This window comes from Diceros bicornis, chromosome 14 (assembly GCF_020826845.1).
Source record: "Diceros bicornis minor isolate mBicDic1 chromosome 14, mDicBic1.mat.cur, whole genome shotgun sequence".
NCBI lineage: Eukaryota > Metazoa > Chordata > Mammalia > Perissodactyla > Rhinocerotidae > Diceros > Diceros bicornis.
The window spans coordinates 30,132,030-30,151,844 of NC_080753.1; the positions used below are offsets into that span (position 1 = coordinate 30,132,030).

Consider the following 19,815-nt stretch of genomic DNA (forward strand, 5'->3'; position numbering starts at 1 on the left):
ACAACCCAAAACAGTTGAAAGACTAAATCAGTTCTGTGCTGTGCCATCCAGAAGCCCTGCTTCAGGACAAAGGTACCTTTCCCCAGCTGCGGGCTGTACTTACTGCTGACAACCCGCAGAGTCTCTCCCCAAGAATTGCCCTCCATCTTACAGCCCTCCCAGCGGGCAGCTCACATCCAGTAACTGTTGACACAGGCCTGGATCCCTTGCCTTAATTCAGCACAACTCGGAAGTGCCATCCCAGCCTCAGTGCTCCCCATGGGATCAAGTGAGGCCTGGGTTCAAACCGCACCTGGGTTCAACGCTCCCTCCCCCTGCCTAGTCCTGCTGCCCGCCCCTCTTACATGTGTTGTTCCTGAGAGTCCCTCCCAATGGCCCTCCCGCACACGAATCTTCATTTCAGAATCTGTTTCCTCAGGAACTGAACCTAGCCAACTGGTGTCAGGGGTGAGTGGTTCTAGAAAGCAGCCCCTTAACACTGGGACGGGAGAGGGGTCACCCACGTGTGGCTGGCAGTGGCTCCATGACTGCAGGCAGCAGCGAGGAAGCTGCTGACCCTTTCCCAGGTGAAAGGGGCAGCCTGGGCACTGCAGGGGCAGTATCTCCCGGGTCTGAGAGGCTGGGGGCACAGGCATCAACGATAAAGCCCAGGGAACCAGACGGCTGGGGCTGCGGCCTCGCACTGCAGAAGACAATCAACGGCTGAGAAGGCTTAATCCCTAATTTAAGACCAAGTGTGAAAGCCCAAGGCCTCCTTAGCTGCATATAAATCCTCCTCTCCTGCAGCTAGAGGGGAGGGAAAAGCTGAGGAGCATGCGCAGGGCTTAATTATAAACGGAGCAGAAAGTCACAGAAGGTTGAATTCTCAGCCCAGGAGGAGTCTGCGGCAGCAAGGTCAGGCCCTGCTTGGGAAAGAGTGGGACGGGGAAGTGAACCCTAGCACGTCCCCTGCTTGAAGACGAGGCTGATGGTCCTCGCTCAGATCCACCCCCTCCTCTCGGAGCCACCAGACCAATAACTAGGGGAAGTCACACCTCAGCCGGGCGGCAGGAGGGAGGCTTCTGCTCTGGCAGAAGCCAGGAGAGCAGGTGGGATGCAATCCGAGAGGCTGGATCAGGGGTGGGGGTGAGGCGTAAGGTTGGGTGAGGGCCTGATGCACACTCCCTTTGCTCAAACCACGGGAAAGTGGTGGAGCAAGGGGCGTCAGCAGCCTGACAAGCTCCGGGGTGAGTATCCTCTAAGACCCGAGAGCAGGAGCTGCTGTTACAGAACTGGGCACCCCGACAGCAATGGAGATGCGAGAACCCCCAAATAAGAGGCCAGCTGGCAGCACTTACTCGTTAGAAGCAAGGTGGGTGCAATTATTAAAACTACTGGCAAGGTCAGAGCGGCAGCTGGGAGGGCCTGACCCACAGAGCTAAGGATGTGGTTAACAGAACCGGGGTCCCCAGGGGCAAGCCAGACGGGCACCAACAAGGACACTGCCCACTCCATACACTCAAAAGAAACCGAGGCTTGATGATCAGGGGGCTGAGGGCTGCAGCCCAATAAAGAGTCATATCCCTTGCCCAGTTTCCAGAGCTGAGCAAGACTGCAGGTCCAGGTGAGTAAAGGAGGGAGCAGGTGCCCAGGGGTAATGGTCCTGTGACCCCAGAACAAGTGGACGTGTTAATGATTCCACCAGGCCCTCCCAGAGGGGCTAAGCCAGCCATCTATTTGGGTAACCACCACTGGAGATAGCCAGGCATTTCAAGGACTATTAGACACGGGGTCCACGTGGACATTGGTACCAGGGACCCAGAAAGTCTCCCCGGCCCCCTTTTAGGGTGAGAGCATATGGGGACCAGGTGATGGATGGATTCCTGGCCCAGGTCTGGCTCACAGGGAATCCACTGGGTCCACCCTGTGTCACTGTGTGACCCCGGACAGTCACCTCCCCTCGCTGGGCTCCGTGTCGCCCTGCATGTGAAGGGCTGCACAGGCAGGGAGGCTGGCGGAGCGGGCGGTGGACTCATCCTGAGATCCCGCCGGAACACCCAGAGGAGTGAGTGCCCTCGGAATCCGCCAGGCCCTGTTCACGTCCCAGGCCTGCCCCTTCCTGGCAAGTCACCCTTGGGCTCATTTCTCATCTGCACAGCGGGAGTGAGGCACCTGCGTCAGCGGCGGCTGTGAGCACCGCGAGGGAGACCCATGTGTCACAGCACCTCCTGCTTCCTCTCTCAGCCGCGACGGGCACGCGGCTTATGCGCTGAGGAACCCTGAGCGGTCTAAAGAGAAGGCCCCCCCCTCCGCCCCACGCCCACCCCCAGGCGGCCTCCCTCCCGCCCGCACCAGCCCTCCTGGCTCTCCACCTGCATCACTCCAATTCTCCCCCAGCATGATCAGGTTTTCCCTCCATACGGAATCTCTCCCACCAGGAGAGAAACATGGTGCTGTTCCTCTCATTTAAAAAAAATAAAAAAGGCCTCCCTATTCAGCTCCTGCCCCAGGGCCTGCTCCCTTGGCTCACAGAGGACACTCCTGGGAAAGCCGTCCATACGGCCTGTCTCCACTCCCTCCAGAGGCCCCTCCAATCAGGCTCTGGCCCTCCACTGCCACCACTAACCCCCACGGTGCCAAAGCCCCTGGTCCCTCCCTAATCCTCCTCCCAGGACCACTTGGCTGCCACCCCATCGGCCCTGACATACGTGGCCCCTCGGCTTCTCTGACATCACGCCCCCCGCCCCCACTCCCGTCACTCCTCCGTCTTGCGAACTCTGTGGGCCGGCACACCCAGGGCTCAGGCCGGGGCCTCTTCCCTTCCCCATCTCCACCTGCTCTCCAGGCGATCTCATCCAGGCCCGTGGCTTTAAATACCCCACTCTCATTTCCAGCCCCAACTCTGCCACTGAACTCCAGTCTGTAAATCCCCTCACCCCCTCAACATCCCGTCTGGATGTCGAACAGCCTGACATGTCCCAGTGGAACTCCTGAGTGCTCCCGAGTCTGCTCCCACCCTGGTCTTCTCCATCTCAGAGTGACACCACTGTTCACCTGAAGCTCAAACCTAAGGCCTGGATTCCTCTCCTTCCCTTGCCCCACATCCCATTGACGCTCCCTTCCCTGTACCCAGAACCCAGCCACCCCGCCCCCGCCATAGACGTGCGGGTCCACAGCATCACCATCATCTCTCCTGGAGGATGTCTAGTCTCCTGACAGGTCTCCCTGCTTCCACCCTTACCCCTGCCAGACACCCTTCCCAGACAGTCATCTTTTTAAAACACAAATATAGTTTTGATGCATCACACTCTGCTGAAACCCTCGGTGACTCAGCATCTCACTGAGGACAGATCCTGGGCTTGCCGGCCTGCAGGCGAATGTGGAGACCCCCGGCCTGTCTGTTTATCCTCACCTCCAACCACCCCCAACCCCATGCCCCTCCAGACACTGGTCCTTTCTGTGTCCCTCACATACACCAGGCACTTTCCCGCCCCAGGGCCTTTGCATTTGCTGCTCCCGGTGCTGGGATGCTCTGCCCCTGATGTCCACAGGCTCACTTCCCGCCTTATTTAGGTCTCTGCCTCCACCCCATCTAAAACAGTCAGCCCACCCCTGTCACTCCCTAGCCCCTTGATCCTGTTTAATTCTTTCTTTATAACACTTAATCACTCCCTAACGTTACTTCTTTTAATTAACAGACTATTTTTAGGGCAGTTTTAGGTTCATAGCAAAATTGAGAAGAAAATACAGAGAATTCCCACAATATCCCCTCCTCCACCCCCACAGGCCCCCCTACCATCAACATCCCCATCAGAGTGGTACAGTTGTTACAACTGATGAACCCACATTGACACATCATCAACCCAAGTCCACAGATTACATTAGGGTTCCCTCTTGGTGTTGTACATTCTGTGGATTTTGACAAATGTATAATGACATGTATCCACCACTATAGTATCATACAGAGTAGTTTCATTGCCCTAAAAATCCCTTGTGCTCCAGCTCTTCATTTCCCCCCTCCTCTCCTCCCTCCCTGTCCCCAAACCCCTGGCAACCATGATCTTTTTATTGTCTCCATAGTTTTGCCTTTTCCAGAATGTCATATAGTTGGTCTTTTTGTGTGTGTGTGTGTGTGTGTGTGAGGAAGATCAGCCCTGAGCTAACATTCGATGACGATCCTCCTCTTTCTTGCTGAGGAAGATTGGCCTTGGGCTAACATCCGTGCCCATCTTCCTCTACTTTATATGGGACGCCGCCACAGCATGGCTTGACAAGCAGTGCATCAGTGTGTGCCTGGGATCCAAACCAGCGAACCCTGGGCTGCCGAAGCGGAGCTCGAGCACCTAACCACTGTGCCACCGGGTCGGCCCCAGAATGTCACATAGTTGGAAGCATAGAGTATGTAACCTTTTCAGACTGGCCTCGTTCACTTATTAATACATCTTTAAGGTTCCTCTGTGTCCTTCACGGCTTGATAGCTCATTTCTTTTGAGTGCTGAATAATATTCCATTTCCGGATGTAGCACAGTTTGTTTATCCATTCACCTATTGCAGGATGTCTGGGTTGCTTCTAAGTTTTGGCAATTAAACTCCTTGACATTCACAACACACAAATAGCAGGTTTAAGGCACTGATGAGTCCTGCAGTAAAGAAAACTCTTTAGGGGCCGGCCCAGTGGCGCAAGCGGTTAAGTGTGTGCGCTCCACTTCAGCGGCCCTGGGTTCTCAGGTTCGGATTCCAGGAGCGCACCAACGCACCACATGTCAAGCCATGCTGTGGTGGCGCCCGATATAAAGTAGAGGAAGATGGGCACGGATGTTAGCCCAGGGCCAGTCTTCCTCAGCAAAAAGAGGAGAATTGGCAGATGTTAGCTCAGGGCCGATCTTCCTCACAAAAAAAAAAAAAGAAAGAAAACTCGTTACCTTGGGTGAACCCAGTTTTCCCCAAACTTGACCATTGACAGTGCATCCAAGTGCAACCTCCCACCTCCTGGGGCCACAGGAGCTCATCCTAGGAGGACAAGCCCTCTGGGCTGGGGCAGCCAATAAAGTTTCTCCTTGAAGGAACAGGGGCTGAGAGCAACAAAGCAGAGGTGGGGGCACCGAGGTAAAGGGAATGGTTGAGTTTGGGGTTTGGAGGATGTGGGTCAGGCTGCGGTGAGGACCCCAAGAGGAGCAACGAGAACTAAATTGGCGCCCTGGCTCTGGTGCCCCACAGCCACGTAGCAGCTGGGTGCCCTTGGGTGGGCCACCTGCCTCCTCTGCCTCTCAGAGGCCCTACTGCCCAGAGCTTCTGAGGCCATGCGTGAGTCCTGAGGTTGGTTTCTAGAATTCAAGAAGCCTAATGCTTCTAACACCCAGACTGAGTCTCTAGAGACCATGCCCCTTAAATGGATCCACAGGGAAAGAACAACCCACAGAAATGGGAAAAAATATTTGCAAATCCTATTTCTGAAAAGGGTCTGATATCTAGAATATATAATGAACTCTAAAAACTCAACAAATTACCCAATTAAAAAATGGGCAAAGCGGCCAGCCCGGTGTTCGCAGGTTCAGATCCTGGGCGCGCACCGACGCACTGCTTGTAGAGCCATGCTGCGGTGGCGTCCCATATAAAGTGGAGGAAGATGGGCACGGATGTTAGCCCAGGGCCAGTCTTCCTCAGCAAAAAGAGGAGGATTGGCATCAGATGTTAGCTCAGTGCTGATCTTTCTCACAAAAAAAAAAAGAAATGGGCAAAGGATATGAAAAGTCATTTCTCAAAAAAAGGTACAAAAGGCCAATGAGCACATAAAAAGATGCTCAACATCATTAGTCATTAGAGAAATGCAAATAAGACCCATAATAAGATGTCACTTCATACCCACTAGGACGGTTATGATAAAAAGATGCAACAAGTCTTGGTGAGGATGAGGAGAAATTGGAACCTTCATCCATTGCTGGTGGGAATGTGAACTGGGGCAGTCTGGAAAACAGTCGGGCAGTTCCTCAAAAGGTTCAATGTAGAGTTATCATATGACCCAACAATTCCACACCTAGGTATAAATTCAAGAGAAATGAAAACACATGTCCACACAAAAACTTGTATATAATGCTCAGAGAAGCATTACTGGGCCGGCCCCGTGGCTTAGCGGTTGGGTGCGCGCGCTCCGCTGCTGGCGGCCCGGGTTCGGATCCCGGGCGTGCACCGACGCACCACTTCGGCCATGCTGAGGCCACGTCCCACATACAGCAACTAGAAGGATGTGCAGCTATGACATACAACTATCTACTGGGGCTTTGGGGGGAAAATAAATAAATATTAAAAAAAAAGAAGCATTATTCATAAAACCAAGAAGTAGAAACAACTCAAATGTCCATCAATGGATGAATAAATAAAATGTGTATATCCACAAATGGAATATTATTCAGTCATAAAAAGAATAAAGTACTGACATGCTACAACATGGATGAACCTTGAAAACATTATGCTAAGTTAAGCTGGTCACAAAAGACTATATATTGTATGATTCCATTTATATGAAATATCCAGAATAGGCAACTTCATAGAGACAGAAGTAGATCGATGGTTGCCAGGAGCTTGAGGGAGAGGAAATTGAGTAGTAACTGCTAACGGGCATGGGGTTTCTTTTTCAAGTGATGGAAATGTTCTGGAATTAGACAGTGGTGATGGTTGCACAACTTTGTGAATGTGCTAAAAGCCACTGAATTGTACATTTTAAAAGGTTGAAATTATGGTATATGAATTATACCGCAATTTTTAAAATGTATGTATATAAAAGGATCCACAGCTCCTTGGAGAAACAGCTGATCGCAGCTCTGAGGAGCCTAGGACATCTTCATTCCAGAAAGCAAGGACACTTTCAAAGACCAGTGTGGTGGTATGAAAAGGATGCCAGAGCCAACCTGAAGAGGCTCCGCCTGGCCAAAGATGGGACAATTTGAGCATCACTGAGAATAATGAGGGCAAGGACTGACACTCCTCAAATTTATACAAATCCACAATGATAAAAAAATCTAAATCTAAAAAAACAAAACGTCTGATAATAACAAATATCTGCAAGAATGTGGAGCACAGGGATCCTGCACATACTGCTGGTGAATGTGTGACCTGGCCCAAACACTTTGGAAAACAGGCGAGCATTCTCTAGTAAGTTTGAAGATTCACATCCCCCAAGACCCAGCAGGTTCACTCCCAGGTACACACCCCGCAGAACCGCAGCATATGTTTACCCAGAGACATGAATAAGAACGTTCAGAGCAGCATTATTCACAACAGCCACAAATCAGAAATGACCCTGATGCCTGTAAGCAGTAGACTGGACAAGTAAATCGTGGTATACTCCCATATTGGAACACTATGCAATAATGAAAAATGAAAGGGCTATGCTACAAAGAACCATCTAGATGGTGGGAAAAGAAAATGTTAGGGGCTGGTCCCGTGGCCTAGTGGTTAAGTTCAGCATGCTCCGCTTTGGCAGCCTGGGTTTGGTTCCCGGGTGCAGACCTACACCACTCATCTGCAGCCATGCTGTGGCAGTGACCCAATACAAAACAGAGGAAGACTGGCACAGATGTTAGCTCAGGGACAATATTCCTCAAGCAAAAAGAGGAAGAGTGGCAATGGATGTTAGCTCTGGGCCAATCTTCCTCAGCAAAAAAAAAAAAAAGTTAAAAAAACAGACAAAAAAATACGTAACTCCATTCATTAAAATTCAAAAAGAGAACTATTTGTTTTTGGATGCATACTTACATGGTAAAACCCAAAACAAAGCAGCTAATAACCCTAATTATTTAGAATGGTGGCTGTGGTGGGGAAAGGTCTGAGGGGGTCTTTCGGAGCTGTGGCAATTCTCTGCTTTTGACCTAGATGGTGGCTACGTTGGTGGTGGTTTTATATGAATTTTTAAAAATGTGTAACGTATTTTATATACTTTTACATTTTAAAAATGGGAAAAATACTGGTCACCTTTGGAGGTTGCCAGAGCACCAACTCATTTCTCTAAAAATTGATAAAGGGAAAAAATTGAGCCTTTATACTACTGTATGCAGCATATTCCAGAATAACAAAATAGGTGAAGAGAGAAAGTTCCTTATAGAAGTCTAACGCAAACAAAATGATCAAATTAGAAAAATCACCATCTGGTGAGGAGAAAAATGTGATGGAAATTGCACATTAACTTGCAGTCAACATGGGACGGTCACAGCTCTCAGGGCTCCCCACCTCTCCTGGCCCCTGCATCTCCCCAGCCCCTGAGGGGAGCACCTGACTTCCCCGCAGACACAGGGCTCCAGCCATCCGGCCAGGCCATGCCAACAGGGAGACGGGCTGATCTGCGTGGGTTCCACATGCTCTTTTGTGTCCAAAATTTGCACAAATATTCCCAGAGTTCTGCCAAGAGGGGCACAGGCCCCTCCTCAGCGCAGCCCCTGGAGGAAGCCTCCAGGCCTGAGGTTTGGGACAGAGCCTGGGGTCTCCATTGCCCAGCTCAGCTGAGCAATGGGTCAGGGTAGCCTGGGGGTGAGGAAGTGAGGGGGTCCCAGGAGGAGCAGGGTCTCAGGATCTGGAGCTGTTGCAGGCTGGGGCACCCAGTCTCATTCTACTGTCCCACAGACCCCCAACACCAAGGCAGTCTGGGGGGCCCTTCCCATCCTCACATCCCTCAGGTGGCAATGTTGTGACTTGGTTTCTCCCTGTCGGGCTTGTCTTGGCCCTGTGTGGGGAGTGATGAGGCGAGAAGGAAGCCAGCTGTGATTTGCCACCCACCCCCCGGCCCTGTCCAGTGGCACCCAGGCCAAGCCAGCTTTGCAGCTTACTAGGCCAGCTGGTGCGAGGGGGGAGGGCCCACCAATGCCCAGGCCGCCGGGGCTGGCAGAAGGGCCCACCCAGCCAGTCAGGGCCAGTGACAAAGGGGCTGGGAAGGAGGGCAGAGGCAGGGATCCTGGGCTCTGTAGGGTGGGGAGGTGCCCCGTCTGGGACAGGGCCAAGTGGGGCAGGTGAGATGGCAGCTGGTCACCCAACACTCGGGGAGCAGGCGCTGGTGGCAGCCTGGTGTCCGATGGAGCTGCTGATAGAAGTGACACCAGATATCCTGCTGTGGGTGGGACCAAGGGAGCGGAGGCAGGAATGGAGAGAGCCGTGTTCAGACCGAGTTTGAGTCCCTGCTCTATCACACATTCACCAAGGGTCCTGGGCCAGGAGCCTGTAGCCCCTCTGCAGCCTCGGCTTACCCATCGGAAAACGGGGCCTGTGAAGGTGAAGGCAGCAACAGCAGCAGGAGCCTGGTACGGCGCCCAGCACACAGTACGTCTTGACAAGCATCACATGCTGTCATGACGGACGCGGGGGCTGCTGGGGGCTCGCAGGGGTAAGCAGGGCGGGGGACAGCTGAACGCCAGGCAGATCCACAGACGCAAGCGGCTTTCACCACTTCCTACGGGCACACGGCACTCAATACGTATTTGCTGAATGAATGCATGAGAGTAAAACTATGAACCAGCAGCCACTAAGACAATTTATCAACCAACCAGAGGACCCCAAGGAAATATCTGAGTTCAAATCCCAGGTCTGCCTCCTTCCAGGCTGTGCAACCCCAGGCGAGTCATATCACCGCCTCCCCCCAGAACCTCAGCTTCCTCATCTATGAGATAGGAATAATGGTAATTAATGCATACCTTCCTCATAGGCTTACGGCAGGGCTCAAAATGGATGTGAAAGTGGAGGTGCTGTGGGTGCCCCTTTATCAGAAGGGGTGCCCATCCCCCAGGCGCTGTGGGTTCTGGCTGCTAACAGCTCATAGTTGCCCCTTTCTGAGAGTTGAGTGGCTTCTAGATGAGCTGCCTCACCTGGAGATGCCTGGGAGGGTATGCCCTCTCCCGGGAGGCAGCCAATGACTCCCTGGTACAGGGTACAAAGGCCTGGGCCCTTGCCCTAAGGAAGGACAACCCCGCAGAGTGCTCCCAGTTGCCTGTGGGATCAGCCTAGAGCCAGACGTCAGCTGAAAGTGCGTCTTTCCCCAGCTCCTCCCCTGCCCCACCAGGCACCTTCGCTCCCTTCCGTGAGCATCCCTGCAATAAATCACTCGCCCAGGATTCCCTGTCTCGGGTTCGGCTCCCAGGGAATCTGACCTAAGACAGGAAGTATTTTGTAAACTATGAAGCACCATGCACAAGTACGGGGTTGTTTTATCTTCCAGGAAACACCGAACGGAGAGAAGCTGATAGGGTGTGATGTAAGCGGAAGAGGAGGTCCACTCTGTGGGCAGAGCCGTGCTCCCCTGCCCTCCTGGCCTCACAGGCAGGTAGGGGAGACAGACAAGAAGCCAACAAGACTGTAACATCACGCATGCATAAGTGCTATGAAGGAAAAGAAACCAGGGTCAGAGGATGGAGAACAACAGGGGCTATTCTAGATGAGGTGCTCCAGGAAGGCCTCTCTGAGGAGGTGATGTGGGCAGAGATGTGGACATCCTGAGCCAAGCAGACCTCTGGAGCCAGGTACAGGGAACAGCAGTGCAAAGGCCCTGAGGCAGGAGGATATTTGATGCATCCAAAAAATGGCCAGGAGCCCAGTGAGGATAGAGTTGCGTGAGATGAAGGCAGAGGTATTGGGTAGCCAGATCACACGGGGTCTTATAGGCTGTTACAGCACTTTTTTAAGGGACTTTGGGTTTTATTTCAAATAAGAGGGAGTCATTGAAGTTTTGAGCAGTGGAGGGATGTGATCTGATTTAGGCTTTAGACGGCTCTCTTTGGCTGCCGGGGCAAGGAGGCGGGCAGGAAGACCAGGCAGAGCCTGCTGCAATAATCCAGGAGAGTGACAGTGGCAGCTTAGAAGGGAGGGCAGCAGTGGAGGGGTGAGAAAGGGGTGAGTTCTGATGCCCACGTCAGATCTGGGCGTCCTGAACGTGGAGCCAGGCGGATTTCTGATGACGGCATGGAGACGTCAGAAGACAGATGAATCCAACTCCCAATTTACAGAGGGGACAGAGGAACATGTTAAACCACACCACGGGGATGCCAACAAAATCCAGATTGTGGGAAATTCCACAGGACAAATGACCTGGTTTCTCCAATGGATAAACTGCCAAGAACAGAGAAAAAGATGGAGGGGAAACTATGGATGAAAAGAGACTAAGACATATCAGCCAATCACAATGTGTGGACCTTACTCCAATTTTGAGTCAAACTAACTGTAAAGAAAAAAAAAAAAGACACGTCTGCGACAACCAGAAATGTGAATACTGAGTGGATATTTGACAATATAAAGGAATGGTTCCTTCTTAGGTGTAATAATGGTATTGTGAATTGTGATTAAGTTAGGAAAAGTCCTTACTTTTAGAGATACATCTTGATATATCCGTGATGAAATGATGCCTGGGTTTTGGTTTCAATTATTATGGGGGTGGGAGGGGGGGTAGAAATGAAACAAGACTGGCCACGTGTTGATAACAGTTGAAGCTGAGCGATAGGTACATAGTGGTTCATTACACTATTCTCCCTACTTTTGTAAATGCTTATATTTTTCCATAAGAAAAAGTTTAAAAATACAGGACAGAGGAGGGGCGGGCCCGGTGGCATGGTGGTTAAGTTCACGCGCTCTGCTTCAGCGGCCTGGGGTTGGTGGGTTCGTATCCTGGGCGTGGACCTATACACCACTTATCAAGCCGTGCTGTGGCAGGTGTCCCACATAAAACAGAGGAAGATGGGCATGGATGTTAACTCAGGGCCAGTGTTCCTCAGCAAAAAGAGGAGGATTGGCAACAGATGTTAGCTCAGGGCTAATCTTCCTCACCAAAAAATAAAAAAGTAAAAAATAAATAAAGGACAGAGGAGGAAACTGAGTCCAAAGGATGGCGTCCAATGGCCCAAGGCCCCTGTGTGAGTCAGTGTCAGGGCCAGGACCTCACCCTGGGCCTCCAGACCCCCAGCCGTGCTCCTGCCCTGCCTCGGCTGTCTCTCTTCTCCTCTGGCGGCCAGTCAAGGCTGGACCCAGACAGGCCAGGGATAGGGAGTGCAGCCCCAGGGAAGGCCAGGTGGGGCAGAGGGGGGCTGAGGGATGCTGGGCCCTGCGAGGAGCCAGGACAGCCCTAGGCCACCTGCCCCAGCAAGCCCAACGTGGCTGATTGTTTAAAATATCCGGCACCTGCCCCACCAGCCTCATCTCCCACTTCCTCCCTCGGGTTCCTGCGCTGATTTCCTCCCCAGCCCCTACGCCCACCTCTCACGTTCCAGCCGCTGCATCTTTGTGCCCGCTGTCATGTTGCCTGGAAGGCATCTTCCAGCTCTGAATCTACCATCCTTTCCTTCCAGGTCTACCTCCTGCAGAAGACGCCATGATCAACGCACCCACCCCCATCTTTGGGAGCACCCCTGCCCCCAGTCTCTGAGAGAGGTGATCATCTCCACCCCCCAGCGAGAGGTGCAGTGGCACAGAGGTTAAGAGCTCCGCCTCTGGGTCAGACTGCACGGGTGTGAATCCTGCCTCAGCCACTTACTTGCAGTGTGACCTCAGGCAAGTCACTTAACCTCAGTTTCCACATCTGTAAAATGAGATAACCTCATAAGGTTACTGAGAAAACTAAATGAGTTAATAAATATCAACAAACAGAACAATGCCTGGCACATGTCAGCGGACCTCAGGCCCCCCCAGGCCCCCAGCACTGCTGTCCAGGCCTGCCTCCCTCTTTTGTGGCCCCCACAGGACACCCCAGTGCCATGCACACCACGGATGCTCAATCGCCACGCCCATGGATCCTCAGCGATGCTCCTTCTGCAGTCCTCCTGATACCCAGACTTACCTTACCCCCTTTCCCATCCCAGCAGGGCTCATCTGCCCCGGGTTGGGAGGAGGAAGGAGAGGAGAAACAAGCCCATGAGGGGACCAGTTAGAAACCAGCCAGAAATAAAAACTCGTCCAACTCAAGTGGCAGCATCTGACTCAAATTAAGGGGAATGCAATTTAAATGTTCATTTTTTTAGATTTCTAAGAAAAACCCCAGGTATTTTCAAGTGTAATTTTAACTATGTTTTTATGAGTCATGACATTTGTTGTATTAAAATGGAAACAGCACAGGATGCAGAAATAAAGAGGAAACATTCCCCATCTTGCCTGGTACCTGGCCTCTCAATACCTGGCCCGGAGCTAAGCTCTTAAGCTCTAATAACAAGCCGGGACGCAGCCTTCTAGACAGTTACACGCAATATGAACACAGAGATACATACGTATACTTTAAAACGGGATCATGCTAAACACATTGTTCTACGGAGTCACTTGCTTTAACTTGCCAGCACATTCTGAGCGTCTTTCCCCCGCGCTATTAAGCTCTGCCCCATTCTTCCTTCTCAGCATCCCCAGCACCTGAAACGGTGCCTGGCACACACAGACGTTCAGTCGAAACTCACTGACCAAACGAAAGAATGAACAGCTGCCTAAAATCACATCGTCTGGAAAGGTCCTAATTATGTCACCAGCTCTTCTGATGGACATCAGCAGTGCCGCGCTGACCACCTCCACCCAGCTCTCTTTGCACCCTGCTAAGAGGGTACCTGGCGGAGAAACCCTGGATGTGGAATTGCTGGGTCAAAACTTTGACGGCTATTGCCAGAGGCAGTGCCAGCCTGACCTCCCGGCAGAGGAGAGTTCCAGTTTCCCACACCCTCCGCCACGTAAGAGCTTTATCATGACGATGACTTTTATTTAAGGATTAACCTTATTTAGTGACTCCACCCTTGATCATCAAATCTCCTTTTGTCCCTCCTGAATAAAAGAGAGGATGTACATTTTATTATTTCTTTTTCTTTTTTTTTGTTTTTGGTGAGGAAGATTGGCCCTGAGCTAACATCTGTGCCAATCTTCCTCTATTTTGTATGTGGGACACCTGCCACAGCACAGCTTGAAGAGCGGTGCGTGTGTCCACGCCCAGGATCTGAACCCGCAAACCCCAGGACACTAAAGTGGAGTGTGCGAAGTTAACCACTATGCCACCAGGCCAGCCCCCATTTTATTATTTCTTTTCTTTTCTTTTTTTTTTTTCCGGTGAGGAAGATTAGCCCTGAGCTAACATCTGTTGGCAATCCTCCTCTTTTTGCTGAGGAAGATTGGCCCTGGGCTAACATCCAGGCCCAATCTTCCTCTACTTTATATGGGACGCCTTGCCACAGCAGGGCTTGATAAACGGTGCGTCGGTGCACGCCCGGGATCCGAACCTGCGAACCCCCAGCAGCCGAAGCAGAGCGTGTGCACTTAACCACTACGCCACCAGGCCGGCCCCCCCATTTTATTGTTTCTGAGCAGCACTAGGGAACCAAAATCCACAAATGGGAGCAACTCTCTAAGAGAGTAAACAGAAACAGTTTACAGACGCAAAATTTGAAACATCTCATTAATTTCTAAAAATGGACATGTTAATTTTTTTTAATTGTCAACTTCAAACAAGTATACATTGACCCCTCCCCCAATATAAAAGAAGAGAAAATTAGGACCCTTCACTCCCTCCCTCCCATTCTCTCTCCCCCTCCCCATCCCAGTCTAGGGTGGCCAGATTTAGCAAATAAAAATGCAGGACACCTAGTTAAATTTGACTTTCAGATAAACAACAACTAAAAATTTTAGTACAAGTATGTCCCACGCAATATTTGAGACATACTTATACTAAAAAAAAAAAATTGTTGTTTATCTGAAACTCAAATGTAAGTGAGCATCCTATATTTTATATGGCAAGCCCCCACCCAGCGTTTTGTGTGTGTGTGTGTGTGTGTGTGTGTGTGTGTGTGTGTGTGTGTGGAAGATCAGCCCTGAGCTAACATCCATGCTAATCCTCCTCCTTTTGCTGAGGAAGACCGGCTCTGAGCTAACATCTATTGCCAATCCTCCTCCTTTTTTTTTCCCCCCCAGAGCCCCAGTAGATAGTTGTCTGTCATAGTTGCACATTCTTCTAGTTGCTGCATGTGGGACGCCGCCATGGCGAGGCCGAAGAAGCCGTGCGTCGGTGTGCGCCCGGGATCCAAACCCGGGCCACCAGCAGCGGAGTGCGCGCACTTGACCGCTAAGCCACAGGCCGGCCCTCAAGTGATTTTTAAATAGTAGTGGAGGCCTCCTCTGCCCTGCCAGTCATCAGGCATCCCGCTGCCCCTCACACCTGAGCTCAAGGCTCCAGAGGCGTCCGCCCCACCCCCACAGACGCGCTCCCCACCCAGTGACGGGCCCAACAACTTCCGTGACATCAGAGTTCCTGTCCCCAGGGCCAGCGGGGCCAGGCTCCTGCTGGTCTTCTCCCATCAGCCCACCCCCCGGGTTCCTGCCCACCCATCCTTTCACGTGGTGCACACTGTCTGTCGCCCAGCTGCTGGAGGTGCTGTGAGCACGTGACCCTCAGCTGGCAGCCCCTTCGGGGACTGCTGCTGCAGAGCCACCATGCCCCAGGCCACACCCAGCACCTGAGGGACGCTGAGGTCTAAAGGCCTGACCATTCCAGGCAAACTCGGCTCTAAAGGGCCACTGTAGCCCCAGAGCGCCCTGAGGGTCCCCGAGGTTGCCTGTTGGGCCTGCATCAGAGCTCCACGTCTCCCTCCAGCTGTCCTGCTTCCTTCCCTGCTGCCCACAGGCGAGGCCTGAGGACCACTCCCTGCCTGCGCGCTAATCCCCACGTCCATTTCCTGGGACCCTGACCTGCCCCACCTGCCCAGTCCCCACCTTCCCACCCCAGGCACCAGGCCCCTGGCTGAAAACCAGCCACAAAGTGCCCACAGTGCGTGGGTCTAGTGCTGGCTGATGGGTTTTCTTCATTTGGCTTTCCAGTACCTTCCAAATTTTCCACAACGAGCACATATTACTTTGGTAACAAGAAAAAATAATAAAAGCTTTTTTTTTGTCTTTAAGAAAAATGTAAAAGCAAACCAAGCGGCCCTCCTCCACCTGGCACACCCACTCCTCCCCCATCCCTCCCACTTGCTTCCCCAGGGAGGACTCCCCCCAGATCAGGGAACCACCCCAAACGCTCTCCCCTGTCCTGCCAGGCCCACAGGCAGTTTCACTTCTCCAGTAAAGACTTTCCACCACCAGCTTGTCCTGGCTGGGGGGTTATATGCAAATTTAAGAATGGCTTCCCCATCTCCTACTGGGAGAAGAAAAATGCTGTGTGTCCGGAGATTGGTGAGGAGAGAAAGTATATGATGGGACCAATAAGCATTCACTCATTCTACAAGTACCAGCTAGGGCGACTCTGCGCCAGCGCTGGGGACGCTGGGAACAGGACAAGACCTTGCCCCTGTGGACTTCACAGCCCCAGGGTGAGGGAGGGGGATGGGGGCCAACAATCAAAAGGCCCAGAGGATTCTGAGTGAGGGAGGTGGGTGAGGTGTGGGGAGGGAGGGTGCATGGTCAGGGCTCCCAGCCCAAGCCTGAAGCTTCTGGGAGGAAAAGAAGTCTCCGTGACCCCTGAGGGTGAAAAGGAACGTGTAGGGAAGAGGGGGGAGAGTGTTCTAGGCAGGCGAACAGCCTATGCAAAGGCCTGCAGGTGTCAGAAGCATAACTTATTGGAGGAACTGAAAGCAGTTCAGAGCAGCTGGAGGGCAGAGGGCGGGTGAGAAGGGAGAGGAAGCCCAGGCTTGGGGACAGCGGCAGGGACACTTTAGGGAGACTGCACTTTGTCCTCAGGGCAAGGGGGAGCCATTGAAGGATGCAGAGCAGGAGAGTGACAGACTCAGATGTGCATCTTATAAAGACCACTCTCCTGCTCAAGGATACCCATTGATATGGGTGTTATTATTCTGAGCATCCACAACGGTCACAGTCACACTTAATCACGCACATACTACCGGTCACAGTCACACTTAATCACGCACATACTACCGTGCAGGAACTTTAGCACAGAGTACCTGAAGCCTCAATCTCCACGGAGACAGCAAGCCCCCAGCAGCTAGGTCGATAGCCCTCTTGCTCTTGCGATAGGGAATACAGGTTAAGAACATGGACTCTGGAGCCTGGGTTCAAATCCTAGCCCCTCCGCTTCCAAACTGTGTGACCTTGGATAGATAACCTCTCTGTGCCTCGGACTCCTCATTTATAAAGTGGGTGCAATAACAGTACATACCTCACTGGGCTACTGTGAGGACTGAATGAGTTAATACATGAAAAATAGTGGGAACAGGAGCTGGCACATGACAACTGCTGCGGACTGTTAGCTTGTACTGTCAGGACTGCTCCCTGCCCTCAAGGCCCCCAGGGCCAACTACCTGCAGGCACTAACTAAAGCCTCCCCCACCCGCCTCCCTCCACCCCTGAGGCACCTCTCCCTTATCCCTGAGTCTCTCCAGCACTAGGGGCGAGGCCAGAGCCAGAGAGGAGGGACCGCTGGGTTCTAGGACAACCAGGCACTCTGACCTGGGTCTGTGGCCCAGCCGTAGCACCCTCGAGCTGGACCTGGAGCGCTGGACCTGGAGCCAGGAACTGAGTGCCGCCCTGGCTCTCTGTAAGACGAGGACAAGAGCATCTTGCAGATGTCCTATCAGCTCGGGCTGGGAGAGAGCTCTGCAAATGTCCACATCTGGCACAGACCCAGGACCTGCGGTGGCAGCCTCTTCTGGCCTGGGTTTGCACCTCCACACGGAGTCATGTGATTTGCTCAGAACTCGCTATGAGGACCCAGAGGCTGAGCATGCCCTGGCTCAGGCCTTCCCAGACTCCCTGAGGCTGACCTGCACTTCCCCAAGGTCTGCACAGAGACAGAGACCCCTGATCTGAGCTGAGCCAGGGAGAAAGCGCCAACCCAGAGGCCTGAGGAAAGCCACAGCTTCACCTGGGGCCTTCCGCCAAGCCTGGACCAGGCCAGGGCACTCAGACCAGGGGCCCAAAAAGACGGTGTGGAGCCATCGGGACTGCGGCGTTTACCTCCAAATGCCACAGGTGCCCGTGAGTTCCAGGTCCAGGAAGGGCCTAAATGGGACTGTTTTTGGTGGCTCTTTGGTCTTGGGGTGCGGAAGAAAAGCCCAAGAGGGGGCTCAGCCCCATCCTTCAGGTTGCCAGCTATTTCCCACAGTTCAAGTTCATTCATTCACTCATTCCGCAAACATTTACTTGGTGCCAGACCCTGGTCAGGTGCAGGGTCAATGGCAGAGATGAATCAGACAGATTCCTACCCTGAAGGCACTTCAGGTCTAGAGGGCGACAGACAAGACATAAATAACCAAACCACAGGCAGACTAGGTGGGAGAAGGCAGGGCAGGAGGCAAGGATCTCACCTGGGCTATCAGGGAAGCTGCCTGGAGGGGGTGGCTTGTGAGTGATGATTTGGACCAGTGATGTGATGGGAAGGCCAAGCAGGTAAGGGACAGAACCTCCCAAATCATTGACAGACAGTTCTGTTTGCACCCCGCTGTGCCAGAGCCAGGGCAATGTGGGTTATTTATGGTTGTGCCCAGAGAAAAGCGGCCACATGTGTCACTGCACGTGGGGTGCAGAGCAGGGTGGGGGGTGGGAGGAGCTGGGGCTTGAAGCTGAGTCTGGCCAAGCCCTGGGGTTTGCCACTGTGTCGCTCACACCCTGATGACCTTTTAAGCTTTTCACCGCCTCCTGCAAGGGAGAAATAAGGGAGAGAGATAGCTCCAACAGGCAGCGAGGGGCCTGGGGGGTAGAGAGGAGGGCAATGCCAGACAGACCACGGCTTCTGCTGTGTCTGGGGGCCGCGTAGCGTCACCTCCTTCTCCTCTCACCGCTCCCATCCCAGCTGTGGGGGAAGGGGTAGAGGAACAGAAGAAATATCTTTAATTGTAAACCAGACAGGGGACAGAGCGCATCAGCTGCTGGGTTTCTCCCCAGCCCACTCTGATCCATAAATAGCCTACGCACCAAGCTGGCGCCAGCCCACCCGCCCTGCTGCTACCGGAACACCCCAGGCCAGAGACTCGGACCCCCAGGTCCTGGGTCCCAGCTTCCCAAGGAACCTATTTCCTGCGTTTTCCCCAGGGTAAAAGCCTCCGCCGCCAGCTCCCTCTCCCAAGGGCCCAGAGCAGGGGCATCCTGGCACAGCCCGGGTGATGCCCGAGAACCCCGGCGCTTGCAAAGCACCTCGGGCCTGGGTTTGCACCTCCACACGAAGGAGTCATGAGATTTGCTCAGAACTCGCTATGAGGACCCAGAGGCTGAGCATGCCCTGGCGCGCTCACCTCTCTCCAGGTAACTGTCCAATCTCCCCCACAACCCCGACGCTCCGGCAGGGAAGATGTCAGCCTCTGCGCCCACCGCGAACACGCACTCCCTAACTGGACCCCTTCCTCCCCGCCTTCTATCCAGGGCCAGACCCCCTACCTGGGGGCAGGAGCGCCCGGCACCATCGGCGGCGCCACGGGGCAAAGCGGGGCGTCTGGGGCCCGGCCTCAAGCCCGGACGACTTCCCGCGGGCAGAGGAGGCTGTGCAGCGGCCGCCGCCACCGCGTCTCTCCGGCTCGCGCCGGGGCTGCGGGAAGGAGGAAGGTCAGAGCCGGGGAGGAGGGGGAGAGGAGGAGGAAGGAGGCGTGCACAGATGCGCGCAGATTAGAGAGGCATTTTTAGCCAGCCAATGGCAGCGGGCGCAGGGAGGCGCGTGTCTGCGCAGGTGGACGCGCCGCGGCGGCTGAGGAGGCAGCAACCCGCTTGGCAGGCGCCGGGCGGGGGTGCGGGGCGGAGGGGGCGCTCCCCCAGCTCCCAGGCCCGCGCCCTCCTCTGGGAGGTGCTCCCGGAGGGCAGAGGGGCTCTGCGGCGGGCGGGTGCAGAATCACCTGCCCTGCGCCCTCCTCCCCAGCCCTCCTGCAGCGCGCTGTGGACCCGGGGGTGCCGCTCCCCTCCCCTCTCTGCCCTCTC

General features: G+C 53.6%; 1 protein-coding gene across 1 annotated transcript in view; it reads right to left on the bottom strand.

The window, feature by feature from the left end:
* The window catches only part of PACSIN1 (protein kinase C and casein kinase substrate in neurons 1), a 55,382-nt gene extending 35,959 nt beyond the window's left edge, over nucleotides 1–19,423 (bottom strand). Inside the window, exon 1 of the mRNA XM_058554566.1 lies at nucleotides 19,285–19,423. The gene's annotated coding sequence lies outside the window, so the exon portion shown is untranslated. The remainder of the gene's footprint in view (nucleotides 1–19,284) is intronic.
* Between the last annotated feature and the right edge of the window lie 392 nt (nucleotides 19,424–19,815).